This window comes from Chiloscyllium punctatum, chromosome 33 (genome assembly GCF_047496795.1).
Source record: "Chiloscyllium punctatum isolate Juve2018m chromosome 33, sChiPun1.3, whole genome shotgun sequence".
NCBI classification, from domain to species: Eukaryota; Metazoa; Chordata; class Chondrichthyes; order Orectolobiformes; family Hemiscylliidae; genus Chiloscyllium; species Chiloscyllium punctatum.
Window position 1 is genome coordinate 3,040,147 of NC_092771.1, and position 27,165 is coordinate 3,067,311.

A 27,165-nucleotide genomic window follows, 5' to 3' on the forward strand; every position below is an offset into this window, starting at 1 on the left:
TCTGTTTCAGCCCCTCTCTTTCTCGCCCTCTGTTTCAGTCCCTCTGATTAAGCCCCTCTGTTTCAGCCCCTCTGAATCAGCCCCTCTGATTCAGCCCCTCTGTTTCAGCCCCTCTGTTTCAGCCACTCTGTTTCTCGCCCTCTGTTTCAGCCCCTCTGTTTCTCGCCCTCTGTTTCAGCCCCTCTGTTTCTCGCCCTCTGTTTTAGCCCCTCTGTTTCTCGCCCTCTGTTTCAGCCCCTCTGTTTCTCGCCCTCTGTTTCGGCCCCTCTATTTCTCGCCCTCTGTTTCAGCCCCTCTATTATAGCCCCACTGTTTCAGCCCCTTTGTTTCAGTCCCTCTGATTCTCGCCCTCTGTTTCTGGACCTCTGTTGCAGCCCCTCTATTTCTCGCTCTCTGTTTCAGGCCCTCTGTTTCCGCCCCTCTGTTTCAGCCCCTCTGTTTCAGCCCCTCTGTATCTCGCCCTCTGTTTCAGCCCCTCTGTTTCTCGCCCTCTGTTTCAGCCCCTCTGTTTCTTGCCCTCTGTTTCAGCCACTCTGTTTCCCGCCCTCTGTTTCAGCATCTCTGTTTCTCGCCCTCTGTTTCAGTCCCTCTGTTTCAGCCCCTCTGTTTCTCGACCTCTGTTTCAGCCCCTCTGTTTCTCGCCCTCTGTTTCAGCCTCTCAGTTTCTCGCCCTCTGTTTCAGCCCCTCTGTTTCAGCCCCTCTGTTTCAGCCCCTCTGTTTCAGCCCCTGTGTTTCTCGCCCTCTGTTTCAGCCCCTCTGTTTCTTGCCCTCTGTTTCTCGCCCTCTGTATCAGCCGCTTTGTTTCAGCCCCTCTGTTTCAGCCCCTCTGTTTCAGCCCCTCTGTTTCTTGCTCTCTGTTTCAGCCCCTCTGTTTCTCGCCCTCTGTTTCAGCCCCTCTGATTCAGCCCCTTTGTTTCTCGCCCTCTGTTTCAGCCCCTCTGTTTCTCGCCCTCTGTTTCAGCCCCTCTGTTTCTCGCCCTCTGTTTCAGCCCCTCTGTTTCAGCCCCTCTGTTTCAGCCCCTCTGTTTCTCGCCCTCTGTTTCAGCCCCTCTGTTTCTCGCCCTCTGTTTCAGCCCCTCTGTTTCTCACCCTCTGTTTCAGCCTCTCTGTTTCAGCCCCTCTGTTTCTCGCTCTCTGTTTCAGCCCCTCTGAATCAGCCCCTCTGATTCAGCCCCTCTGTTTCAGCCCCTCTGTTTCAGCCACTCTGTTTCTCGCCCTCTGTTTCAGCCCCTCTGTTTCTCGCCCTCTGTTTCAGCCCCTCTGTTTCTCGCCCTCTGTTTTAGCCCCTCTGTTTCTCGCCCTCTGTTTCAGCCCCTCTGTTTCTCGCCCTCTGTTTCAGCCCCTCTATTTCTCGCCCTCTGTTTCAGCCCCTCTATTATAGCCCCACTGTTTCAGCCCCTTTGTTTCAGTCCCTCTGATTCTCGCCCTCTGTTTCTGGACCTCTGTTGCAGCCCCTCTATTTCTCGCTCTCTGTTTCAGGCCCTCTGTTTCCGCCCCTCTGTTTCAGCCCCTCTGTTTCAGCCCCTCTGTATCTCGCCCTCTGTTTCAGCCCCTCTGTTTCTCGCCCTCTGTTTCAGCCCCTCTGTTTCTTGCCCTCTGTTTCAGCCACTCTGTTTCTCGCCCTCTGTTTCAGCATCTCTGTTTCTCGCCCTCTGTTTCAGTCCCTCTTTTTCAGCCCCTCTGTTTCTCGACCTCTGTTTCAGCCCCTCTGTTTCTCGCCCTCTGTTTCAGCCCTTCTTTTTCAGCCCCTCTGTTTCTCGCCCTCTGTTTCTGCCCCTCTGATTCAGCCCCTCTGTTTCTCGCCCTCTGTTTCAGCCCCTCTGTTTCTCGCCCTCTGTTTCAGCCCCTCTGTTTCTCGCCCTCTGTTTCAGCCCCTCTGTTTCAGCCCCTCTGTTTCTCGCCCTCAGTTTCTGCCCCTCTGTTTCTCGCCCTCTGTTTCAGCCCCTCTGTTTCAGCCCCTCTGTTTCAGCCCCTCTGTTTCTCGCCCTCTGTTTCAGTCCCTGTGTTTCTCGCCCTCTGTTTCAGCCCCTCCGTTTCAGCCCCTCTGTTTCAGCCCCTCTGTTTCTGCCCCTCAGTTTCTCGCCCTCTGTTTCAGCCCCTCTGTTTCTCGCCTTCTGTTTCAGCCCCTCTGTTTCAGCCCCGCTGTTTCTCGACCTCTGTTTCAGTCCCTCTGTTTCTCACCATCTATTTCAGCCCCTCTGTTTCGCGCTCTCTGTTTCAGCCCCTCTGTTTCAGCCCCTCTGTTTCTCGCCCTCTGTTTCGGCCCCTCTGTTTCTCGCCCTCTGTTTCAGCCCCTCTCTTTCTCGCCCTCTGTTTCAGTCCCTCTGATTAAGCCCCTCTGTTTCAGCCCCTCTGAATCAGCCCCTCTGATTCAGCCCCTCTGTTTCAGCCCCTCTGTTTCAGCCACTCTGTTTCTCGCCCTCTGTTTCAGCCCCTCTGTTTCTCGCCCTCTGTTTCAGCCCCTCTGTTTCTCGCCCTCTGTTTTAGCCCCTCTGTTTCTCGCCCTCTGTTTCAGCCCCTCTGTTTCTCGCCCTCTGTTTCAGCCCCTCTATTTCTCGCCCTCTGTTTCAGCCCCTCTATTATAGCCCCACTGTTTCAGCCCCTTTGTTTCAGTCCCTCTGATTCTCGCCCTCTGTTTCTGGACCTCTGTTGCAGACCCTCTATTTCTCGCTCTCTGTTTCAGGCCCTCTGTTTCCGCCCCTCTGTTTCAGCCCCTCTGTTTCAGCCCCTCTGTATCTCGCCCTCTGTTTCTCGCCCTCTGTTTCAGCCCCTCTGTTTCTTGCCCTCTGTTTCAGCCACTCTGTTTCTCGCCATCTGTTTCAGCATCTCTGTTTCTCGCCCTCTGTTTCAGTCCCTCTGTTTCAGCCCCTCTGTTTCTCGACCTCTGTTTCAGCCCCTCTGTTTCTCGCCCTCTGTTTCAGCCTCTCAGTTTCTCGCCCTCTGTTTCAGCCCCTCTGTTTCAGCCCCTCTGTTTCAGCCCCTCTGTTTCAGCCCCTGTGTTTCTCGCCCTCTGTTTCAGCCCCTCTGTTTCTTGCCCTCTGTTTCTCGCCCTCTGTATCAGCCGCTTTGTTTCAGCCCCTCTGTTTCAGCCCCTCTGTTTCAGCCCCTCTGTTTCTTGCTCTCTGTTTCAGCCCCTCTGTTTCTCGCCCTCTGTTTCAGCCCCTCTGATTCAGCCCCTTTGTTTCTCGCCCTCTGTTTCAGCCCCTCTGTTTCTCGCCCTCTGTTTCAGCCCCTCTGTTTCTCGCCCTCTGTTTCAGCCCCTCTGTTTCAGCCCCTCTGTTTCAGCCCCTCTGTTTCTCGCCCTCTGTTTCAGCCCCTCTGTTTCTCGCCCTCTGTTTCAGCCCCTCTGTTTCTCACCCTCAGTTTCAGCCTCTCTGTTTCAGCCCCTCTGTTTCTCGCTCTCTGTTTCAGCCCCTCTGTTTCCGCCCCTCTGTTTCAGCCCTTCTGTTTCATCCCCTGTGTTTCTCGCCCTCTGTTTCAGCCCCTCTGTTTCTTGCCCTCTGTTTCAGCCGCTCTGTTTCTCGCCCTCTGTTTCAGCCCCTCTGTTTCAGCCCCTCTGTTTCTCGCCCTCTGTTTCAGCCCCTCTGTTTCTCGCCCTCTGTTTCAGCCCCTCTGTTTCTCGCCCTCTGTTTCAGCCTCTCAGTTTCTCGCCCTCTGTTTCAGCCCCTCTGTTTCAGCCCCTCTGTTTCAGCCCCTCTGTTTCTCGCCCTCTGTTTCAGCCCCTCTGTTTCTCGCCCTCTGTATCAGCTGCTTTGTTTCAGCCCCTCTGTTTCAGCCCCTCTTTTTCAGCCCCTCTGTTTCTCGCCCTCTGTTTCAGCCCCTCTGTTTCCCGCCCTCTGTTTCAGCCCCTCTGTTTCAGCCTATGTGATTCAGCCCGTCTGATTCAGCCCCTCTGTTTCTCGCCATCTGTTTCAGCCACTCTGTTTCAGCCCCTCTGTTTCTTGCCCTCTGTTTCAGCCCCTCTGTTTCTCGCCCTCTGTTTCAGCCCCTCTGTTTCTCGCCCTCTGTTTCAGCCCCTCTGTTTCTCGCCCTCTGTTTCAGTCCCTCTGTTTCGCGCTCTCTGTTTCAGCCCCTCTGTTTCAGCCCCTTTGTTTCTCGCCCTCTGTTTCAGCCACTCTGTTTCAGCCCCTCTGTTTCTTGCCCTCTGTTTCAGCCCCTCTGTTTCTCGCCCTCTGTTTCAGCCCCTCTGTTTCTCGCCCTCTGTTTCAGCCCCTCTGTTTCTCGCCCTCTGTTTCAGTCCCTCTGTTTCGCGCTCTCTGTTTCAGCCCCTCTGTTTCAGCCCCTCTGTTTCTCGCCCTCTGTTTCTGCCCGTCTGTTTGTCGCCCTCTGTTTGAGCCCCTCTGTTTCTCGCCCTCTGTATCAGCCCCACTGTTTCTCGCCTTCTGTTTCAGCCCCTCTGTTTCAGCCCCGCTGTTTCTCGACCTCTGTTTCAGCCCCTCTGTTTCTCGCCCTCTGTTTCAGCCCCTCTGTTTCGCGCTCTCTGTTTCAGCCCCTCTGTTTCAGCCCCTCTGTTTCTCGCCCTCTGTTTCGGCCCCTCTGTTTCTCGCCCTCTGTTTCAGCCCCTCTCTTTCTCGCCCTCTGTTTCAGTCCCTCTGATTAAGCCCCTCTGTTTCAGCCCCTCTGAATCAGCCCCTCTGATTCAGCCCCTCTGTTTCAGCCCCTCTGTTTCAGCCACTCTGTTTCTCGCCCTCTGTTTCAGCCCCTCTGTTTCTCGCCCTCTGTTTCAGCCCCTCTGTTTCTCGCCCTCTGTTTTAGCCCCTCTGTTTCTCGCCCTCTGTTTTAGCCCCTCTGTTTCTCGCCCTCTGTTTCAGCCCCTCTATTTCTCGCCCTCTGTTTCAGCCCCTCTATTATAGCCCCACTGTTTCAGCCCCTTTGTTTCAGTCCCTCTGATTCTCGCCCTCTGTTTCTGGACCTCTGTTGCAGCCCCTCTATTTCTCGCTCTCTGTTTCAGGCCCTCTGTTGCCGCCCCTCTGTTTCAGCCCCTCTGTTTCAGCCCCTCTGTATCTCGCCCTCTGTTTCAGCCCCTCTGTTTCTTGCCCTCTGTTTCAGCCACTCTGTTTCTCGCCCTCTGTTTCAGCATCTCTGTTTCTTGCCCTCTGTTTCAGCCCCTCTGTTTCAGCCCCTCTGTTTCAGTCCCTCTGTTTCAGCCCCTCTGTTTCTCGACCTCTGTTTCAGCCCCTCTGTTTCTCGCCCACTGTTTCAGCCTCTCAGTTTCTCGCCCTCTGTTTCAGCCCCTCTGTTTCAGCCCCTCTGTTTCAGCCCCTCTGTTTCAGCCCCTGTGTTTCTCGCCCTCGGTTTCAGCCCCTCTGTTTCTTGCCCTCTGTTTCTCGCCCTCTGTATCAGCCGCTTTGTTTCAGCCCCTCTGTTTCAGCCCCTCTGTTTCAGCCCCTCTGTTTCTTGCTCTCTGTTTCAGCCCCTCTGTTTCTCGCCCTCTGTTTCAGCCCCTCTGATTCAGCCCCTTTGTTTCTCGCCCTCTGTTTCAGCCCCTCTGTTTCTCGCCCTCTGTTTCAGCCCCTCTGTTTCTCGCCCTCTGTTTCAGCCCCTCTGTTTCAGCCCCTCTGTTTCAGCCCCTCTGTTTCTTGCTCTCTGTTTCAGCCCCTCTGTTTCTCGCCCTCTGTTTCAGCCCCTCTGATTCAGCCCCTCTGTTTCTCGCCCTCTGTTTCAGCCCCTCTGTTTCTCACCCTCTGTTTCAGCCCCTCTGTTTCAGCCCCTCTGTTTCTCGCTCTCTGTTTCAGCCCCTCTGTTTCTGCCCCTCTGTTTCAGCCCCTCTGTTTCATCCCCTCTGTTTCTCGCCCTCTGTTTCAGCCCCTCTGTTTCTTGCCCTCTGTTTCAGCCGCTCTGTTTCTCGCCCTCTGTTTCAGCCTCTCTGTTTCTCGCCCTCTGTTTCAGCCCCTCTGTTTCAGCCCCTCTGTTTCTCGCCCTCTGTTTCAGCCCCTCTGTTTCTCGCCCTCTGTTTCAGCCCCTCTGTTTCTCGCCCTCTGTTTCAGCCTCTCAGTTTCTCGCCATCTGTTTCAGCCCCTCTGTTTCAGCCCCTCTGTTTCAGCCCCTCTGTTTCTCGCCCTCTGTTTCAGCCCCTCTGTTTCTCGCCCTCTGTATCAGCTGCTTTGTTTCAGCCCCTCTGTTTCAGCCCCTCTTTTTCAGCCCCTCTGTTTCTCGCCCTCTGTTTCTCGCCGTCTGTTTCAGCCCCTCTGTTTCCCGCCCTCTGTTTCAGCCCCTCTGTTTCAGCCTATGTGATTCAGCCCGTCTGATTCAGCCCCTCTGTTTCTCGCCCTCTGTTTCAGCCACTCTGTTTCAGCCCCTCTGTTTCTTGCCCTCTGTTTCAGCCCCTCTGTTTCTCGCCCTCTGTTTCAGCCCCTCTGTTTCTCGCCCTCTGTTTCAGCCCCTCTGTTTCTCGCCCTCTGTTTCAGTCCCTCTGTTTCGCGCTCTCTGTTTCAGCCCCTCTGTTTCAGCCCCTCTGTTTCTCGCCCTCTGTTTCTGCCCGTCTGTTTCTCGCCCTCTGTTTCAGCCCCTCTGTTTCTCGCCATCTGTATCAGCCCCACTGTTTCTCGCCCTCTGATCAGCCCCTCTGTTTCGCGCTCTCTGTTTCAGCCCCTCTGTTTCTCGCCCTCTGTTTCTCGCCCGCTGTTTCAGCCCCTCTGTTTCGCGCTCTCTGTTTCAGCCCCTCTGTTTCAGCCCCTCTGATTCATCCCCTCTGTTTCAGTCCTTCTGATTCAGCCCCTCTGATTCAGCCCCTCTGTTTCTCGCCCTCTGTTTCAGCCCCTCTGTTTCAGCCCTTCTGTTTCAGCCACTCTGTTTCAGCCCCTCTTTTCTTGCCCTCTGTTTCAGCCCCTCTGTTTCTCGACCTCTGTTTCAGTCCCTCTGTTTCTCACCATCTGTTTCAGCCCCTCTGTTTCGCGCTCTCTGTTTCAGCCCCTCTGTTTCAGCTCCTCTGTTTCTCGCCCTCTGTTTCGGCCCCTCTGTTTCTCGCCCTCTGTTTCAGCCCCTCTGTTTCTCGCCCTCTGTTTCAGCCCCTCTGATTAAGCCCCTCTGTTTCAGCCCCTCTAAATCAGCCCCTCTGATTAAGCCCCTCTGTTTCAGCCCCTCTGAATCAGCCCCTCTGATTCTGCCCCTCTGTTTCAGCCCCTCTGTTTCAGCCCCTCTGTTTCTCGCCCTCTGTTTCAGCCCCTCTGTTTCTCACCCTCTGTTTCAGCACCTCTCTTTCAGCCCCTCTGTTTCTCGCTCTCTGTTTCAGCCCCTCTGTTTCTCGCCCTCTGTTTCAGCCCCTCTGATTCAGCCCCTCTGTTTCTCGCCCTCTGTTTCAGCCCCTCTGTTTCTCGCCCTCTGTTTCAGCCCCTCTGTTTCAGCCCCTCTGTTTCAGCCCCTCTGTTTCTCGCCCACTGTTTCAGCCCCTCTGTTTCTCGCCCTCTGTTTCAGCCCCTCTATTTCTCGCCCTCTGTTTCAGCCCCTCTATTTTAGCCCCACTGTTTCAGCCCCTTTGTTTCAGCCACTCTGTTTCTCGCCCTCTGTTTCAGCCCCTCTGTTTCTCGCCCTCTGTTTCAGCCCCTCTGTTTCAGCCCCTCTGTGTCAGTCCCTCTGTTTCTCGCCCTCTGTTTCTCGCCCTCTGTTTCAGCCCCTCTGTTTCTCGCCCTCTGTTTCAGCCCCTCTGTTTCAGCCCCTCTGTTTCAGCCCCTCTGTTTCAGCCCCTCTGTTTCTTGCCCTCTGTTTCAGCCCCTCTGTTTCTTGCCCTCTGTTTCAGCCTCTCTGTTTCTCGCCCTCTGTTTCAGCCCCTCTGTTTCAGCCCCTCTGTTTCAGCCCCTCTGTTTCTCGCCCTCTGTTTCAGCCCCTCTGTTTCAGCCCCTCTATTTCAGCCGCTTTGTTTCAGCCCCTCTGTTTCATCCTCTCTGTTTCTCGCCCTCTGTTTCTCACCCTCTGTTTCTCGCCCTCTGTTTCAGCACCTCTGTTTTTCGCCCTCTGTTTCAGCCCCTCTGTTTCTCGCCCTCTGCTTCAGGCTCTCTGTTTCCGCCCGTCTGTTTCAGCCCCACTGTTTCAGCCCCTCTGTTTCTCGCCCTCTGTTTCTCGCCCGCTGTTTCAGCCCCTTTGTTTCTCGCCCTCTGTTTCAGCCCCTCTGTTACAGCCCCTCTGATTCAGCCCCTCTGATTCAGCCCCTCAGTTTCTCGCCCTCTGTTTCAGCCCCTCTGTTTCTCGCCTTCTGTTTCAGCCCCTCTGATTCATCCCCTCTGTTTCAGTCCTTCTGATTCAGCCCCTCTGATTCAGCCCCTCTGTTTCTCGCCCTCTGTTTCAGCCCCTCTGTTTCAGCCCTTCTGTTTCAGCCACCCTGTTTCAGCCCCTCTTTTCTTGCCCTCTGTTTCAGCCCCTCTGTTTCTCGACCTCTGTTTCAGTCCCTCTGTTTCTCACCATCTGTTTCAGCCCTCTGTTTCGCGCTCTCTGTTTCAGCCCCTCTGTTTCAGCTCCTCTGTTTCTCGCCCTCTGTTTCGGCCCCTCTGTTTCTCGCCCTCTGTTTCAGCCCCTCTGTTTCTCGCCCTCTGTTTCAGCCCCTCTGATTAAGCCCCTCTGTTTCAGCCCCTCTGAATCAGCCCCTCTGATTCTGCCCCTCTGTTTCAGCCCCTCTGTTTCAGCCCCTCTGTTTCTCGCCCTCTGTTTCAGCCCCTCTGTTTCTCACCCTCTGTTTCAGCACCTCTCTTTCAGCCCCTCTGTTTCTCGCTCTCTGTTTCAGCCCCTCTGTTTCTCGCCCTCTGTTTCAGCCCCTCTGATTCAGCCCCTCTGTTTCTCGCCCTCTGTTTCAGCCCCTCTGTTTCTCGCCCTCTGTTTCAGCCCCTCTGTTTCTCGCCCTCTGTTTCAGCCCCTCTGTTTCAGCCCCTCTGTTTCAGCCCCTCTGTTTCTCGCCCACTGTTTCAGCCCCTCTGTTTCTCGCCCTCTGTTTCAGCCCCTCTATTTCTCGCCCTCTGTTTCAGCCCCTCTATTTTAGCCCCACTGTTTCAGCCCCTTTGTTTCAGCCACTCTGTTTCTCGCCCTCTGTTTCAGCCCCTCTGTTTCTCGCCCTCTGTTTCAGCCCCTCTGTTTCAGCCCCTCTGTGTCAGTCCGTCTGTTTCTCGCCCTCTGTTTCTCGCCCTCTGTTTCAGCCCCTCTGTTTCTCGCCCTCTGTTTCAGACCCTCTGTTTCAGCCCCTCTGTTTCAGCCCCTCTGTTTCAGCCCCTCTGTTTCTTGCCCTCTGTTTCAGCCCCTCTGTTTCTTGCCCTCTGTTTCAGCCCCTCTGTTTCTCGCCCTCTGTTTCAGCCTCTCTGTTTCTCGCCCTCTGTTTCAGCCCCTCTGTTTCAGCCCCTCTGTTTCAGCCCCTCTGTTTCTCGCCCTCTGTTTCAGCCCCTCTGTTTCAGCCCCTCTATTTCAGCCGCTTTGTTTCAGCCCCTCTGTTTCATCCTCTCTGTTTCTCGCCCTCTGTTTCTCACCCTCTGTTTCTCGCCCTCTGTTTCAGCCCCTCTGTTTTTCGCCCTCTGTTTCAGCCCCTCTGTTTCTCGCCCTCTGTTTCAGGCTCTCTGTTTCAGCCCGTCTGTTTCAGCCCCACTGTTTCAGCCCCTCTGTTTCTCGCCCTCTGTTTCTCGCCCGCTGTTTCAGCCCCTTTGTTTCTCGCCCTCTGTTTCAGCCCCTCTGTTACAGCCCCTCTGATTCAGCCCCTCTGATTCAGCCCCTCTGTTTCTCGCCCTCTGTTTCAGCCCCTCTGTTTCAGCCCCTCTGTTTCTGCCCCTCTGTTTCAGCCCCTCTGTTTCTCGCCCACTGTTTCAGCCCCTCTGTTTCTCGCCCTCTGTTTCAGCCCCTCTGTTTCTCGCCCTCTGTTTCAGGCTCTCTGTTTCAGCCCATCTGTTTCAGCCCCTCTGTTTCAGCCACTCTGTTTCTCGCCCGCTGTTTCAGCCCCTTTGTTTCGCGCCCTCTGTTTCAGCCCCTCTGTTTCAGCCCCTCTGATTCAGCCCCTCTGTTTCAGCCCCTCTGTTTCAGCCCCTCTGTTTCTCGCCCTCAGTTTCTGCCCCTCTGTTTCTCGCCCTGTGTTTCAGCCCGTCTGTTTCAGCCCCTCTGTTTCAGCCCCTCTGTTTCTCGCCCTCTGTTTCAGCCCCTGTGTTTCTCGCCCTCTGTTTCAGCCCCTCTGTTTCAGCCCCTCTGTTTCTCGCCCTCTGTTTCTGCCCCTCAGTTTCTCGCCCTCTGATTCAGCCCCTCTGTTTCAGCCCTTCTGATTCAGCCCCTCTGATTCAGCCCCTCTGTTTCTCGCCCTCTGTTTCAGCCCCTCTGTTTCAGCCCTTCTGTTTCAGCCACTCTGTTTCAGCCGCTCTGTTTCTTGCCCTCTGTTTCAGCCCCTCTGTTTCTCGACCTCTGTTTCAGTCCCTCTGTTTCTCACCATCTGTTTCAGCCCCTCTGTTTCGCGCTCTCTGTTTCAGCCCCTCTGTTTCAGCTCCTCTGTTTCTCACCCTCTGTTTCGGCCCCTCTGTTTCTCGCCCTCTGTTTCAGCCCCTCTCTTTCTCGCCCTCTGTTTCAGTCCCTCTGATTAAGCCCCTCTGTTTCAGCCCCTCTGAATCAGCCCCTCTGATTCAGCCCCTCTGTTTCAGCCCCTCTGTTTCAGCCCCTCTGTTTCTCGCCCTCTGTTTCAGCCCCTCTGAATCAGCCCCTCTGATTCAGCCCCTCTGTTTCAGCCCCTCTGTTTCAGCCACTCTGTTTCTCGCCCTCTGTTTCAGCCCCTCTGTTTCTCGCCCTCTGTTTCAGCCCCTCTGTTTCTCGCCCTCTGTTTTAGCCCCTCTGTTTCTCGCCCTCTGTTTCAGCCCCTCTGTTTCTCGCCCTCTGTTTCAGCCCCTCTATTTCTCGCCCTCTGTTTCAGCCCCTCTATTATAGCCCCACTGTTTCAGCCCCTTTGTTTCAGTCCCTCTGATTCTCGCCCTCTGTTTCTGGACCTCTGTTGCAGCCCCTCTATTTCTCGCTCTCTGTTTCAGGCCCTCTGTTGCCGCCCCTCTGTTTCAGCCCCTCTGTTTCAGCCCCTCTGTATCTCGCCCTCTGTTTCAGCCCCTCTGTTTCTTGCCCTCTGTTTCAGCCACTCTGTTTCTCGCCCTCTGTTTCAGCATCTCTGTTTCTTGCCCTCTGTTTCAGCCCCTCTGTTTCAGCCCCTCTGTTTCAGTCCCTCTGTTTCAGCCCCTCTGTTTCTCGACCTCTGTTTCAGCCCCTCTGTTTCTCGCCCACTGTTTCAGCCTCTCAGTTTCTCGCCCTCTGTTTCAGCCCCTCTGTTTCAGCCCCTCTGTTTCAGCCCCTGTGTTTCTCGCCCTCGGTTTCAGCCCCTCTGTTTCTTGCCCTCTGTTTCTCGCCCTCTGTATCAGCCGCTTTGTTTCAGCCCCTCTGTTTCAGCCCCTCTGTTTCTTGCTCTCTGTTTCAGCCCCTCTGTTTCTCGCCCTCTGTTTCAGCCCCTCTGATTCAGCCCCTTTGTTTCTCGCCCTCTGTTTCAGCCCCTCTGTTTCTCGCCCTCTGTTTCAGCCCCTCTGTTTCTCGCCCTCTGTTTCAGCCCCTCTGTTTCAGCCCCTCTGTTTCAGCCCCTCTGTTTCTCGCCCTCTGTTTCAGCCCCTCTGTTTCTCGCCCTCTGTTTCAGCCCCTCTGTTTCTCACCCTCTGTTTCAGCCCCTCTGTTTCAGCCCCTCTTTTTCTCGCTCTCTGTTTCAGCCCCTCTGTTTCTGCCCCACTGTTTCAGCCCCTCTGTTTCATCCCCTCTGTTTCTCGCCCTCTGTTTCAGCCCCTCTGTTTCTTGCCCTCTGTTTCAGCCGCTCTGTTTCTCGCCCTCTGTTTCAGCCTCTCTGTTTCTCGCCCTCTGTTTCAGCCCCTCTGTTTCAGCCCCTCTGTTTCTCGCCCTCTGTTTCAGCCCCTCTGTTTCTCGCCCTCTGTTTCAGCCCCTCTGTTTCTCGCCCTCTGTTTCAGCCTCTCAGTTTCTCACCCTCTGTTTCAGCCCCTCTGTTTCAGCCCCTCTGTTTCAGCCCCTCTGTTTCTCGCCCTCTGTTTCAGCCCCTCTGTTTCTCGCCCTCTGTATCAGCTGCTTTGTTTCAGCCCCTCTGTTTCAGCCCCTCTTTTTCAGCCCCTCTGTTTCTCGCCCTCTGTTTCTCGCCCTCTGTTTCAGCCCCTCTGTTTCCCGCCCTCTGTTTCAGCCCCTCTGTTTCAGCCTATGTGATTCAGCCCGTCTGATTCAGCCCCTCTGTTTCTCGCCCTCTGTTTCAGCCCCTCTGTTTCTCGCCCTCTGTATCAGCCCCACTGTTTCTCGCCCTCTGATCAGCCCCTCTGTTTCGCGCTCTCTGTTTCAGCCCCTCTGTTTCTCGCCCTCTGTTTCTCGCCCGCTGTTTCAGCCCCTCTGTTTCGCGCTCTCTGTTTCAGCCCCTCTGATTCAGCCCCTCTGTTTCAGCCCCTCTGTTTCAGCCCCTCCGTTTCTCGCCCTCAGTTTCTGCCCCTCTGTTTCTCGCCCTCTGTTACAGCCCCTCTGTTTCAGCCCCTCTGTTTCAGCCCCTCTGTTTCTCGCCCTCTCTTTCAGCCCCTCTGTTTCTCGCCCTCTGTTTCAGCCCCTCTTTTTCAGCCCCTCTGTTTCTCGCCCTCTGTTTCTGCCCCTCAGTTTCTCGCCCTCTGTTTCAGCCCCTCTGTTTCTCGCCTTCTGTTTCAGCCCCTCTGATTCATCCCCTCTGTTTCAGTCCTTCTGATTCAGCCCCTCTGATTCAGCCCCTCTGTTTCTCGCCCTCTGTTTCAGCCCCTCTGTTTCAGCCCTTCTGTTTCAGCCACCCTGTTTCAGCCCCTCTTTTCTTGCCCTCTGTTTCAGCCCCTCTGTTTCTCGACCTCTGTTTCAGTCCCTCTGTTTCTCACCATCTGTTTCAGCCCCTCTGTTTCGCGCTCTCTGTTTCAGCCCCTCTGTTTCAGCTCCTCTGTTTCTCGCCCTCTGTTTCGGCCCCTCTGTTTCTCGCCCTCTGTTTCAGCCCCTCTGTTTCTCGCCCTCTGTTTCAGCCCCTCTGATTAAGCCCCTCTGTTTCAGCCCCTCTGAATCAGCCCCTCTGATTCTGCCCCTCTGTTTCAGCCCCTCTGTTTCAGCCCCTCTGTTTCTCGCCCTCTGTTTCAGCCCCTCTGTTTCTCACCCTCTGTTTCAGCACCTCTCTTTCAGCCCCTCTGTTTCACCCTCTCTGTTTCAGCCCCTCTGTTTCTCGCCCTCTGTTTCAGCCCCTCTGATTCAGCCCCTCTGTTTCTCGCCCTCTGTTTCAGCCCCTCTGTTTCTCGCCCTCTGTTTCAGCCCCTCTGTTTCTCGCCCTCTGTTTCAGCCCCTCTGTTTCAGCCCCTCTGTTTCAGCCCCTCTGTTTCTCGCCCACTGTTTCAGCCCCTCTGTTTCTCGCCCTCTGTTTCAGCCCCTCTATTTCTCGCCCTCTGTTTCAGCCCCTCTATTTTAGCCCCACTGTTTCAGCCCCTTTGTTTCAGCCACTCTGTTTCTCGCCCTCTGTTTCAGCCCCTCTGTTTCTCGCCCTCTGTTTCAGCCCCTCTGTTTCAGCCCCTCTGTGTCAGTCCCTCTGTTTCTCGCCCTCTGTTTCTCGCCCTCTGTTTCAGCCCCTCTGTTTCTCGCCCTCTGTTTCAGCCCCTCTGTTTCAGCCCCTCTGTTTCAGCCCCTCTGTTTCAGCCCCTCTGTTTCTTGCCCTCTGTTTCAGCCCCTCTGTTTCTTGCCCTCTGTTTCAGCCTCTCTGTTTCTCGCCCTCTGTTTCAGCCCCTCTGTTTCAGCCCCTCTGTTTCAGCCCCTCTGTTTCTCGCCCTCTGTTTCAGCCCCTCTGTTTCAGCCCCTCTATTTCAGCCGCTTTGTTTCAGCCCCTCTGTTTCATCCTCTCTGTTTCTCACCCTCTGTTTCTCGCCCTCTGTTTCAGCCCCTCTGTTTTTCGCCCTCTGTTTCAGCCCCTCTGTTTCTCGCCCTCTGCTTCAGGCTCTATGTTTCCGCCCGTCTGTTTCAGCCCCACTGTTTCAGCCCCTCTGTTTCTCGCCCTCTGTTTCTCGCCCGCTGTTTCAGCCCCTTTGTTTCTCGCCCTCTGTTTCAGCCCCTCTGTTACAGCCCCTCTGATTCAGCCCCTCTGATTCAGCCCCTCAGTTTCTCGCCCTCTGTTTCAGCCCCTCTGTTTCTCGCCTTCTGGTTCAGCCCCTCTGATTCATCCCCTCTGTTTCAGTCCTTCTGATTCAGCCCCTCTGATTCAGCCCCTCTGTTTCTCGCCCTCTGTTTCAGCCCCTCTGTTTCAGCCCTTCTGTTTCAGCCACCCTGTTTCAGCCCCTCTTTTCTTGCCCTCTGTTTCAGCCCCTCTGTTTCTCGACCTCTGTTTCAGTCCCTCTGTTTCTCACCATCTGTTTCAGCCCTCTGTTTCGCGCTCTCTGTTTCAGCCCCTCTGTTTCAGCTCCTCTGTTTCTCGCCCTCTGTTTCGGCCCCTCTGTTTCTCGCCCTCTGTTTCAGCCCCTCTGTTTCTCGCCCTCTGTTTCAGCCCCTCTGATTAAGCCCCTCTGTTTCAGCCCCTCTGAATCAGCCCCTCTGATTCTGCCCCTCTGTTTCAGCCCCTCTGTTTCAGCCCCTCTGTTTCTCGCCCTCTGTTTCAGCCCCTCTGTTTCTCACCCTCTGTTTCAGCACCTCTCTTTCAGCCCCTCTGTTTCTCGCCCTCTGTTTCAGCCCCTCTGATTCAGCCCCTCTGTTTCTCGCCCTCTGTTTCAGCCCCTCTGTTTCTCGCCCTCTGTTTCAGCCCCTCTGTTTCTCGCCCTCTGTTTCAGCCCCTCTGTTTCAGCCCCTCTGTTTCAGCCCCTCTGTTTCTCGCCCACTGTTTCAGCCCCTCTGTTTCTCGCCCTCTGTTTCAGCCCCTCTATTTCTCGCCCTCTGTTTCAGCCCCTCTATTTTAGCCCCACTGTTTCAGCCCCTTTGTTTCAGCCAATCTGTTTCTCGCCCTCTGTTTCAGCCCCTCTGTTTCTCGCCCTCTGTTTCAGCCCCTCTGTTTCAGCCCCTCTGTGTCAGTCCGTCTGTTTCTCGCCCTCTGTTTCTCGCCCTCTGTTTCAGCCCCTCTGTTTCTCGCCCTCTGTTTCAGACCCTCTGTATCAGCCCCTCTGTTTCAGCCCCTCTGTTTCAGCCCCTCTGTTTCTTGCCCTCTGTTTCAGCCCCTCTGTTTCTTGCCCTCTGTTTCAGCCCCTCTGTTTCTCGCCCTCTGTTTCAGCCTCTCTGTTTCTCGCCCTCTGTTTCAGCCCCTCTGTTTCAGCCCCTCTGTTTCAGCCCCTCTGTTTCTCGCCCTCTGTTTCAGCCCCTCTGTTTCAGCCCCTCTATTTCAGCCGCTTTGTTTCAGCCCCTCTGTTTCATTCTCTCTGTTTCTCGCCCTCTGTTTCTCACCCTCTGTTTCTCGCCCTCTGTTTCAGCCCCTCTGTTTTTCGCCCTCTGTTTCAGCCCCTCTGTTTCTCGCCCTCTGTTTCAGGCTCTCTGTTTCAGCCCGTCTGTTTCAGCCCCACTGTTTCAGCCCCTCTGTTTCTCGCCCTGTGTTTCTCGCCCGCTGTTTCAGCCCCTTTGTTTCTCGCCCTCTGTTTCAGCCCCTCTGTTACAGCCCCTCTGATTCAGCCCCTCTGATTCAGCCCCTCTGTTTCTCGCCCTCTGTTTCAGCCCCTCTGTTTCAGCCCCTCTGTTTCTGCCCCTCTGTTTCAGCCCCTCTGTTTCTCGCCCACTGTTTCAGCCCCTCTGTTTCTCGCCCTCTGTTTCAGCCCCTCTGTTTCTCGCCCTCTGTTTCAGGCTCTCTGTTTCAGCCCATCTGTTTCAGCCCCTCTGTTTCAGCCACTCTGTTTCTCGCCCGCTGTTTCAGCCCCTTTGTTTCGCGCCCTCTGTTTCAGCCCCTCTGTTTCAGCCCCTCTGATTCAGCCCCTCTGTTTCAGCCCCTCTGTTTCAGCCCCTCTGTTTCTCGCCCTCAGTTTCTGCCCCTCTGTTTCTCGCCCTCTGTTTCAGCCCGTCTGTTTCAGCCCCTCTGTTTCAGCCCCTCTGTTTCTCGCCCTCTGTTTCAGCCCCTGTGTTTCTCGCCCTCTGTTTCAGCCCCTCTGTTTCAGCCCCTCTGTTTCTCGCCCTCTGTTTCTGCCCCTCAGTTTCGCGCCCTCTGATTCAGCCCCTCTGTTTCAGCCCTTCTGATTCAGCCCCTCTGATTCAGCCCCTCTGTTTCTCGCCCTCTGTTTCAGCCCCTCTGTTTCAGCCCTTCTGTTTCAGCCACTCTGTTTCAGCCGCTCTGTTTCTTGCCCTCTGTTTCAGCCCCTCTGTTTCTCGACCTCTGTTTCAGTCCCTCTGTTTCTCACCATCTGTTTCAGCCCCTCTGTTTCGCGCTCTCTGTTTCAGCCCCTCTGTTTCAGCTCCTCTGTTTCTCACCCTCTGTTTCGGCCCGTCTGTTTCTCGCCCTCTGTTTCAGCCCCTCTCTTTCTCGCCCTCTGTTTCAGTCCCTCTGATTAAGCCCCTCTGTTTCAGCCCCTCTGAATCAGCCCCTCTGATTCAGCCCCTCTGTTTCAGCCCCTCTGTTTCAGCCCCTCTGTTTCTCGCCCTCTGTTTCAGCCCCTCTGTTTCTCGCCCTCTGTTTCAGCCCCTCTGTTTCTCGCCCTCTGTTTCAGCCCCTCTGTTTCTCGCCCTCTGTTTCAGCCCCTCTGTTTCTCGCCCTCTGTTTCAGCCCCTCTATTTCTCGCCCTCTGTTTCAGCCCCTCTATTATAGCCCCACTGTTTCAGCCCCTTTGTTTCAGTCCCTCTGATTCTCGCCCTCTGTTTCTGGCCCTCTGTTTCAGCCCCTCTATTTCTCGCCCTCTGTTTCAGCCCCTCTGTTTCTCGCCCTCTGTTTCAGCCCCTCTATTATAGCCCCACTGTTTCAGCCCCTTTGTTTCAGTCCCTCTGATTCTCGCCCTCTGTTTCTGGCCCTCTGTTTCAGCCCCTCTATTTCTCGCCCTCTGTTTCAGGCCCTCTGTTTCCGCCCCTCTGTTTCAGTCCCTCTGTTTCAGCCCCTCTGTTTCTCGCCCTCTGTTTCAGCCCCTCTGTTTCTCGCCCTCTGTTTCAGCCTCTCAGTTTCTCGCCCTCTGTTTCAGCCCCTCTGTTTCAGCCCCTCTGTTTCAGCCCCTCTGTTTCAGCCCCTGTGTTTCTCGCCCTCTGTTTCAGCCCCTCTGTTTCTTGCCCTCTGTTTCAGCCCCTCTGTTTCTCTCCCTCTGTATCAGCCGCTTTGTTTCAGCCCCTCTGTTTCATCCCCTCTGTTTCAGCCCTTCTGTTTCAGCCACCCTGTTTCAGCCCCTCTTTTCTTGCCCTCTGTTTCAGCCCCTCTGTTTCTCGACCTCTGTTTCAGTCCCTCTGTTTCTCACCATCTGTTTCAGCCCTCTGTTTCGCGCTCTCTGTTTCAGCCCCTCTGTTTCAGCTCCTCTGTTTCTCGCCCTCTGTTTCGGCCCCTCTGTTTCTCGCCCTCTGTTTCAGCCCCTCTGTTTCTCGCCCTCTGTTTCAGCCCCTCTGATTAAGCCCCTCTGTTTCAGCCCCTCTGAATCAGCCCCTCTGATTCTGCCCCTCTGTTTCAGCCCCTCTGTTTCAGCCCCTCTGTTTCTCGCCCTCTGTTTCAGCCCCTCTGTTTCTCACCCTCTGTTTCAGCACCTCTCTTTCAGCCCCTCTGTTTCTCGCTCTCTGTTTCAGCCCCTCTGTTTCTCGCCCTCTGTTTCAGCCCCTCTGATTCAGCCCCTCTGTTTCTCGCCCTCTGTTTCAGCCCCTCTGTTTCTCGCCCTCTGTTTCAGCCCCTCTGTTTCTCGCCCTCTGTTTCAGCCCCTCTGTTTCAGCCCCTCTGTTTCAGCCCCTCTGTTTCTCGCCCACTGTTTCAGCCCCTCTGTTTCTCGCCCTCTGTTTCAGCCCCTCTATTTCTCGCCCTCTGTTTCAGCCCCTCTATTTTAGCCCCACTGTTTCAGCCCCTTTGTTTCAGCCACTCTGTTTCTCGCCCTCTGTTTCAGCCCCTCTGTTTCTCGCCCTCTGTTTCAGCCCCTCTGTTTCAGCCCCTCTGTGTCAGTCCGTCTGTTTCTCGCCCTCTGTTTCTCGCCCTCTGTTTCAGCCCCTCTGTTTCTCGCCCTCTGTTTCAGACCCTCTGTTTCAGCCCCTCTGTTTCAGCCCCTCTGTTTCAGCCCCTCTGTTTCTTGCCCTCTGTTTCAGCCCCTCTGTTTCTTGCCCTCTGTTTCAGCCCCTCTGTTTCTCGCCCTCTGTTTCAGCCTCTCTGTTTCTCGCCCTCTGTTTCAGCCCCTCTGTTTCAGCCCCTCTGTTTCAGCCCCTCTGTTTCTCGCCCTCTGTTTCAGCCCCTCTGTTTCAGCCCCTCTATTTCAGCCGCTTTGTTTCAGCCCCTCTGTTTCATTCTCTCTGTTTCTCGCCCTCTGTTTCTCACCCTCTGTTTCTCGCCCTCTGTTTCAGCCCCTCTGTTTTTCGCCCTCTGTTTCAGCCCCTCTGTTTCTCGCCCTCTGTTTCAGGCTCTCTGTTTCAGCCCGTCTGTTTCAGCCCCACTGTTTCAGCCCCTCTGTTTCTCGCCCTCTGTTTCTCGCCCGCTGTTTCAGCCCATTTGTTTCTCGCCCTCTGTTTCAGCCCCTCTGTTACAGCCCCTCTGATTCAGCCCCTCTGATTCAGCCCCTCTGTTTCTCGCCCTCTGTTTCAGCCCCTCTGTTTCAGCCCCTCTGTTTCTGCCCCTCTGTTTCAGCCCCTCTGTTTCTCGCCCTCTGTTTCAGGCTCTCTGTTTCAGCCCATCTGTTTCAGCCCCTCTGTTTCAGCCACTCTGTTTCTCGCCCGCTGTTTCAGCCCCTTTGTTTCGCGCCCTCTGTTTCAGCCCCTCTGTTTCAGCCCCTCTGATTCAGCCCCTCTGTTTCAGCCCCTCTGTTTCAGCCCCTCTGTTTCTCGCCCTCAGTTTCTGCCCCTCTGTTTCTCGCCCTCTGTTTCAGCCCGTCTGTTTCAGCCCCTCTGTTTCAGCCCCTCTGTTTCTCTCCCTCTGTTTCAGCCCCTGTGTTTCTCGCCCTCTGTTTCAGCCCCTCTGTTTCAGCCCCTCTGTTTCTCGCCCTCTGTTTCTGCCCCTCAGTTTCTCGCCCTCTGATTCAGCCCCTCTGTTTCAGCCCTTCTGATTCAGCCCCTCTGATTCAGCCCCTCTGTTTCTCGCCCTCTGTTTCAGCCCCTCTGTTTCAGCCCTTCTGTTTCAGCCACTCTGTTTCAGCCGCTCTGTTTCTTGCCCTCTGTTTCAGCCCCTCTGTTTCTCGACCTCTGTTTCAGTCCCTCTGTTTCTCACCATCTGTTTCAGCCCGTCTGTTTCGCGCTCTCTGTTTCAGCCCCTCTGTTTCAGCTCCTCTGTTTCTCACCCTCTGTTTCGGCCCCTCTGTTTCTCGCCCTCTGTTTCAGCCCCTCTCTTTCTCGCCCTCTGTTTCAGTCCCTCTGATTAAACCCCTCTGTTTCAGCCCCTCTGAATCAGCCCCTCTGATTCAGCCCCTCTGTTTCAGCCCCTCTGTTTCAGCCCCTCTGTTTCTCGCCCTCTGTTTCAGCCCCTCTGTTTCTCGCCCTCTGTTTCAGCCCCTCTGTTTCTCGCCCTCTGTTTCAGCCCCTCTGTTTCTCGCCCTCTGTTTCAGCCCCTCTGTTTCTCGCCCTCTGTTTCAGCCCCTCTATTTCTCGCCCTCTGTTTCAGCCCCTCTATTATAGCACCACTGTTTCAGCCCCTTTGTTTCAGTCCCTCTGATTCTCGCCCTCTGTTTCTGGCCCTCTGTTTCAGCCCCTCTATTTCTCGCCCTCTGTTTCAGCCCCTCTGTTTCTCGCCCTCTGTTTCAGCCCCTCTATTTCTCGCCCTCTGTTTCAGCCCCTCTATTATAGCCCCACTGTTTCAGCCCCTTTGTTTCAGTCCCTCTGATTCTCGCCCTCTGTTTCTGGCCCTCTGTTTCAGCCCCTCTATTTCTCGCCCTCTGTTTCAGGCCCTCTGTTTCCGCCCCTCTGTTTCAGTCCCTCTGTTTCAGCCCCTCTGTTTCTCGCCCTCTGTTTCAGCCCCTCTGTTTCTCGCCCTCTGTTTCAGCCTCTCAGTTTCTCGCCCTCTGTTTCAGCCCCTCTGTTTCAGCCACTCTGTTTCAGCCCCTCTGTTTCAGCCCCTGTGTTTCTCGCCCTCTGTTTCAGCCCCTCTGTTTCTTGCCCTCTGTTTCAGCCCCTCTGTTTCTCTCCCTCTGTATCAGCCGCTTTGTTTCAGCCCCTCTGTTTCATCCCCTCTGTTTCAGCCCCTCTGTTTCTTGCTCTCTGTTTCAGCCCCTCTGTTTCTCGCCATCTGTTTCAGCCCCTCTGATTCAGCCCCTTTGCTTCTCGCCCTCTGTTTCAGCCCCTCTGTTTCTCGCCCTCTGTTTCAGCCCCTCTGTTTCTCGCCCTCTGTTTCAGCCCCTCTGTTTCAGCCCCTCTGTTTCAGCCCCTCTGTTTCTCGCCCTCTGTTTCAGCCCCTCTGTTTCTCGCCCTCTGTTTCAGCCCCTCTGTTTCTCACCCTCTGTTTCAGCCTCTCTTTTTCAGCCCCTCTGTTTCTCGCTCTCTGTTTCAGCCCCTCTGTTTCTGCCCCTCTGTTTCAGCCCCTCTGATTCAGCCCCTTTGTTTCTCGCCCTCTGTTTCAGCACCTCTGTTTCTCGCCCTCTGTTTCAGCCCCTCTCTTTCTCGCCCTCTGTTTCAGCCCCTCTGTTTCAGCCCCTCTGTTTCAGCCCCTCTGTTTCTCGCCCTCTGTTTCAGCCCCTCTGTTTCTCGCCCTCTGTTTCAGCCCCTCTATTTCTCGCCCTCTGTTTCAGCCCCTCTATTATAGCCCCACTGTTTCAGCCCCTTTGTTTCAGCCACTCTGTTTCTCGCCCTCTGTTTCAGCCGCTGTGTTTCTCGCCCTCTGTATCAGCCCCTCTGTTTCAGCCCTTCTGTTTCAGTCCCTCTGTTTCTCCCCCTCTGTTTCTGGCCCTCTGTTTCAGCCCCTCTATTTCTCGCTCTCTGTTTCAGCCCCTCTGTTTCCGCCCCTCTGTTTCAGCCCCTCTGTTTCAGCCCCTCTGTATCTCGCCATCTGTTTCAGCCCCTCTGTTTCTTGCCCTCTGTTTCAGCCACTCTGTTTCTCGCCCTCTGTTTCAGCCTCTCTGTTTCTCGCCCTCTGTTTCAGCCCCTCTGTTTCAGCCCCTCTGTTTCAGTCCCTCTGTTTCAGCCCCTCTGTTTCTCGCCCTCTGTTTCAGCCTCTCTGTTTCTCGCCCTCTGTTTCAGCCCCACGGTTTCAGCCCCTCTGTTTCAGCCCCTCTGTTTCAGCCCCTCTGTTTCTCGCCCTCTGTTTCAGCCCCTCTGTTTCTCGCCCTCTATTTCAGCACCTCTGTTTCTCGCCCACTGTGTCAGCCGCTTTGTTTCAGCCCCTCTGTTTCAGCCCCTCTGTTTCTCGCCCTCTGTATCAGCCGCTTTGTTTCAGCCCCTCTGTTTCAGCCCCTCTGTTTCTCGCTCTCTGTTTCAGCCCCTCTGTTTCTCGCCCTCTGTTTCAGCCCCTCTGATTCAGCCCCTTTGTTTCTCGCCCTCTGTTTCAGCTCCTCTGTTTCTCGCCCTCTGTTTCAGCCCCTCTGTTTCTCGCCCTCTGTTTCAGCCCCTCTGTTTCTCGCAATCTGTTTCAGCCCCTCTATTTCTCGCCCTCTGTTTCAGCCCCTCTATTTTAGCCCCACTGTTTCAGCCCCTCTGTTTCAGCCACTCTGTTTCTCGCCCTCTGTTTCAGCTGCTCTGTTTCTCACCCTCTGTACCAGCCCCTCTGTTTCCGCCCCTCTGTTTCAGGCCCTCTGTTTCTCGCCCTCTGTTTCTCGCCCTCTGTTTCAGCCCCTCTGTTTCTTGCCCTCTGTTTCAGCCGCTCTGTTTCTCGCCCTCTGTTTCAGCCCCTCTGTTTCTCGCCCTCTGTTTCAGCCCCTCTGTTTCAGCCCCTCTGTTTCTCGCCCTCTGTTTCAGCCCCTCTGTTTCTCGCCCTCTGTTTCAGCCTCTCAGTTTCTCGCCCTCTGTTTCAGCCCCTCTGTTTCAGCCCCTCTGTTTCAGCCCCTCTGTTTCAGCCCCTCTGTTTCTCGCCCTCTGTTTCAGCCCCTCTGTTTCTCGCCCTCTGTATCAGCTGCTTTGTTTCAGCCCCTCTGTTGCAGCCCCTCTTTTTCAGCCCCTCTGTTTCTCGCCCTCTGTTTCTCGCCCTCTGTTTCAGCCCCTCTGTTTCCCGCCCTCTGTTTCAGCCCCTCTGTTTCAGCCCATCTGATTCAGCCCGTCTGATTCAGCCCCTCTGTTTCTCGCCCTCTGTTTCAGCCACTCTGTTTCAGCCCCTCTGTTTCTTGCCCTCTGTTTCAGCCCCTCTGTTTCTCGCCCTCTGTTTCAGCCCCTCTGTTTCTCGCCCTCTGTTTCAGCCACTCTGTTTCTCGCCCTCTGTTTCAGCCACTCTGTTTCTCGCCCTCTGTTTCAGTCCCTCTGTTTCGCGCTCTCTGTTTCAGCCCCTCTGTTTCAGCCCCTCTGTTTCTCGCCCTCTGTTTCTGCCCGTCTGTTTCTCGCCCTCTGTTTCAGCCTCTCTGTTTCAGCCCCTCTGTTTCTCGCCCTCTGTTTCAGCCCCTCTGATTCAGCCCCTTTGTTTCTCGCCCTCTGTTTCAGCACCTCTGTTTCTCGCCCTCTCTTTCAGCCCCTCTGTTTCTCGCCCTCTGTTTCAGCCCCTCTGTTTCAGCCCCTCTGTTTCAGCCCCTCTGTTTCTCGCCCTCTGTTTCAGCCACTCTGTTTCTCGCCCTCTGTTTCAGCCCCTCTATTTCTCGCCCTCTGTTTCAGCCCCTCTATTATAGCCCCACTGTTTCAGCCCCTTTGTTTCAGCCACTCTGTTTCTCGCCCTCTGTTTTAGCCGCTGTGTTTCTCGCCCTCTGTATCAGCCCCTCTGTTTCAGCCCCTCTGTTTCAGTCCCTCTGTTTCTCCCCCTCTGTTTCTGGCCCTCTGTTTCAGCCCCTCTATTTCTCGCTCTCTGTTTCAGCCCCTCTGTTTCCGCCCCTCTGTTTCAGCCCCTCTGTTTTAGCCCCTCTGTATCTCGCCCTCTGTTTCAGCCCCTCTGTTTCTTGCCCTCTGTTTCAGCCACTCTGTTTCTCGCCCTCTGTTTCAGCCTCTCTGTTTCTCGCCCTCTGTTTCAGCCCCTCTGTTTCAGCCCCTCTGTTTCAGTCCCTCTGTTTCAGCCCCTCTGTGTCTCGCCCTCTGTTTCAGCCTCTCTGTTTCTCGCCCTCTGTTTCAGCCCCTCTGTTTCAGCCCCTCTGTTTCAGCCCCTCTGTTTCAGCCCCTCTGTTTCTCGCCCTCTGTTTCAGCCCCTCTGTTTCTCGCCCTCTATTTCAGCCCCTCTGTTTCTCGCCCACTGTATCAGCCGCTTTGTTTCAGCCCCTCTGTTTCAGCCCCTCTGTTTCTCGCCCTCTGTATCAGCCGCTTTGTTTCAGACCCTCTGTTTCAGCCCCTCTGTTTCAGCCCCTCTGTTTCTCGCTCTCTGTTTCAGCCCCTCTGTTTCTCGCCCTCTGTTTCAGCCCCTCTGATTCAGCCCCTTTGTTTCTCGCCCTCTGTTTCAGCTCCTCTGTTTCTCGCCCTCTGTTTCAGCCCCTCTGTTTCTCGCCCTCTGTTTCAGCCCCTCTGTTTCTCGCCCTCTGTTTCAGCCCCTCTATTTCTCGCCCTCTGTTTCAGCCCCTCTATTTTAGCCCCACTGTTTCAGCCCCTCTGTTTCAGCCACTCTGTTTCTCGCCCTCTGTTTCAGCTGCTCTGTTTCTCGCCCTCTGTACCAGCCCCTCTGTTTCAGCCCCTCTGTTTCAGTCCCTCTGTTTCTCGCCCTCTGTTTCTGGCCCTCTGTTTCAGCCCCTCTATTTCACGCTCTCTGTTTCAGCCCCTCTGTTTCCGCCCCTCTGTTTCAGCCCCTCTGTTTCTCGCCCTCTGTTTCTCGCCCTCTGTTTCAGCCCCTCTGTTTCTTGCCCTCTGTTTCAGCCGCTCTGTTTCTCGCCCTCTGTTTCAGACTCTCTTTTTCTCGCACTCTGTTTCAGCCACTCTGTTTCAGCCCCTCTGTTTCTCGCCCTCTGTTTCAGCCCCTCTGTTTCTCGCCCTCTGTTTCAGCCCCTCTGTTTCTCGCCCATGTTTCAGCCTCTCAGTTTCTCGCCCTCTGTTTCAGCCCCTCTATTTTAGCCCCACTGTTTCAGCCCCTCTGTTTCAGCCACTCTGTTTCTAGCCCTCTGTTTCAGCTGCTCTGTTTCTCGCCCTCTGTACCAGCCCCTCTGTTTCAGCCCCTCTGTTTCAGTCCCTCTGTTTCTCGCCCTCTGTTTCTGGCCCTCTGTTTCAGCCCCTCTATTTCTCGCTCTCTGTTTCAGCCCCTCTGTTTCCGCCCCTCTGTTTCAGCACCTCTGTTTCTCGCCCTCTGTTTCTCGCCCTCTGTTTCAGCCCCTCTGTTTCTTGCCCTCTGTTTCAGCCGCTCTGTTTCTCGCCCTCTGTTTCAGACTCTCTGTTTCTCGCCCTCTGTTTCAGCCCCTCTGTTTCAGCCCCTCTGTTTCTCGCCCTCTGTTTCAGCCCCTCTGTTTCTCGCCCTCTGTTTCAGCCCCTCTGTTTCTCGCCCTCTGTTTCAGCCTCTCAGTTTCTCGCCCTCTGTTTCAGCCCCTCTGTTTCAGCCCCTCTGTTTCAGCCCCTCTGTTTCTCGCCCTCTGTTTCAGCCCCTCTGTTTCTCGCCCTCTGTATCAGCTGCTTTGTTTCAGCCCCTCTGTTGCAGCCCCTCTTTTTCAGCCCCTCTGTTTCTCGCCCTCTGTTTCTCGCCCTCTGTTTCAGCCCCTCTGTTTCCCGCCCTCTGTTTCAGCCCCTCTGTTTCAGCCCATCTGATTCAGCCCGTCTGATTCAGCCCCTCTGTTTCTCGCCCTCTGTTTCAGCCACTCTGTTTCAGCCCCTCTGTTTCTTGCCCTCTGTTTCAGCCCCTCTGTTTCTCGCCCTCTGTTTCAGCCCCTCTGTTTCTCGCCCTCTGTTTCAGCCACTCTGTTTCTCGCCCTCTGTTTCAGTCCCTCTGTTTCGCGCTCTCTGTTTCAGCCCCTCTGTTTCAGCCCCTCTGTTTCTCGCCCTCTGTTTCTGCCCGTCTGTTTCTCGCCCTCTGTTTCAGCCCCTCTGTTTTTCGCCCTCTGTTTCAGCCCCTCTGTTTCTCGCCCTGTGTTTCAGGCTCTCTGTTTCAGCCCGTCTGTTTCAGCCCCTCTGATTCAGCCCCTCTGTTTCTCGCCCTCTGTTTCTCGCCCTCTGTTTCAGCCCCTTTGTTTCTCGCCCTCTGTTTCAGCCCCTCTCTTTTCAGCCCCTCTGATTCAGCCCCTCTGTTTCAGCCCCTCTGTTTCAGCCCCTCTGTTTCTCGCCCTCAGTTTCTGCCCCTCTGTTTCTCGCCCTCTGTTTCAGCCCCTCTGTTTCAGCCCCTCTGTTTCAGCCCCTCTGTTTCAGCCCCTCTGTTTCTCGCCCTCTCTTTCAGCCCCTCTGTTTCTCGCCCTCTGTTTCAGCCCCTCTTTTTCAGCCCCTCTGATTCTCGTCCTCTGTTTCTGCCCCTCAGTTTTTCGCCCTCTGTTTCAGCCCCTCTGTTTCTCGCCTTCTGTTTCAGCCCCTCTGATTCATCCCCTCTGTTTCAGCCCTTCTGTTTCAGCCACTCTGTTTCAGCCCCTCTTTTCTTGCCCTCTGTTTCAGCCCCTCTGTTTCTCGACCTCTGTTTCAGTCCCTCTGTTTCTCACCATCTGTTTCAGCCCCTCTGTTTCGCGCTCTCTGTTTCAGCCCCTCTGTTTCAGCTCCTCTGTTTCTCGCCCTCTGTTTCGGCCCCTCTGTTTCTCGCCCTCTGTTTCAGCCCCTCTGTTTCTCGCCCTCTGTTTCATCCCCTCTGATTAAGCCCCTCTGTTTCAGCCCCTCTGAATCAGCCCCTCTGATTCTCGCCCTCTGTTTCAGCCCCTCTGTTTCTCACCCTCTGTTTCAGCACCTCTCTTTCAGCCCCTCTGTTTCTCGCTCTCTGTTTCAGCCCCTCTGTTTCTCGCCCTCTGTTTCAGCCCCTCTGTTTCAGCCCCTCTGATTAAGCCCCTCTGTTTCAGCCCCTCTGAATCAGCCCCTCTGATTCAGCCCCTCTGTTTCAGCCCCTCTGTTTCAGCCCCTCTGTTTCTCGCCCTCTGTTTCAGCCCCTCTGTTTCTCACCCTCTGTTTCAGCCTCTCTGATTCAGCCCCTCTGTTTCTCGCTCTCTGTTTCAGCCCCTCTGTTTCTCGCCCTCTGTTTCAGCCCCTCTGATTCAGCCCCTTTGTTTCTCGCCCTCTGTTTCAGCCCCTCTGTTTCTCGCCCTCTGTTTCAGCCCCTCTGTTTCAGCCCCTCTGTTTCAGCCCCTATGTTTCTCGCCCTCTGTTTCAGCCCCTCTGTTTCTCGCCCTCTGTTTCAGCCCCTCTGTTTCTCGCCCTCTGTTTCAGCCCCTCTATTTCTCGCCCTCTGTTTCAGCCCCTCTATTATAGCCCCACTGTTTCAGCCCCTTTGTTTCAGCCACTCTGTTTCTCGCCCTCAGTTTCAGCCGCTCTGTTTCTCGCCCTCTGTATCAGCCCCTCTGTTTCAGCCCCTCTGTTTCAGTCCCTCTGTTTCTCGCCCTCTGTTTCTGGCCCTCTGTTTCTCGCCCTCTGTTTCAGCCCCTCTGTTTCTCGCCCTCTGTTTCAGACTCTCTGTTTCTCGCCCTCTGTTTCAGCCCCTCTGTTTCAGCCCCTCTGTTTCTCGCCCTCTGTTTCAGCCCCTTTGTTTCTCGCCCTCTGTTTCAGCCCCTCTGTTTCTCGCCCTCTGTTTCAGCCTCTCAGTTTCTCGCCCTCTGTTTCAGCCCCTCTGTTTCAGCCCCTCTGTTTCAGCCCCTCTGTTTCAGCCCCTCTGTTTCTCGCCCTCTGTTTCAGCCCCTCTGTTTCTCGCCCTCTGTATCAGCTGCTTTGTTTCAGCCCCTCTGTTGCAGCCCCTCTTTTTCAGCCCCTCTGTTTCTCGCCCTCTGTTTCTCGCCCTCTGTTTCAGCCCCTCTGTTTCCCGCCCTCTGTTTCAGCCCCTCTGTTTCAGCCCATCTGATTCAGCCCATCTGATTCAGCCCCTCTGTTTCTCGCCCTCTGTTTCAGCCACTCTGTTTCAGCCCCTCTGTTTCTTGCCCTCTGTTTCAGCCCCTCTGTTTCTCGCCCTC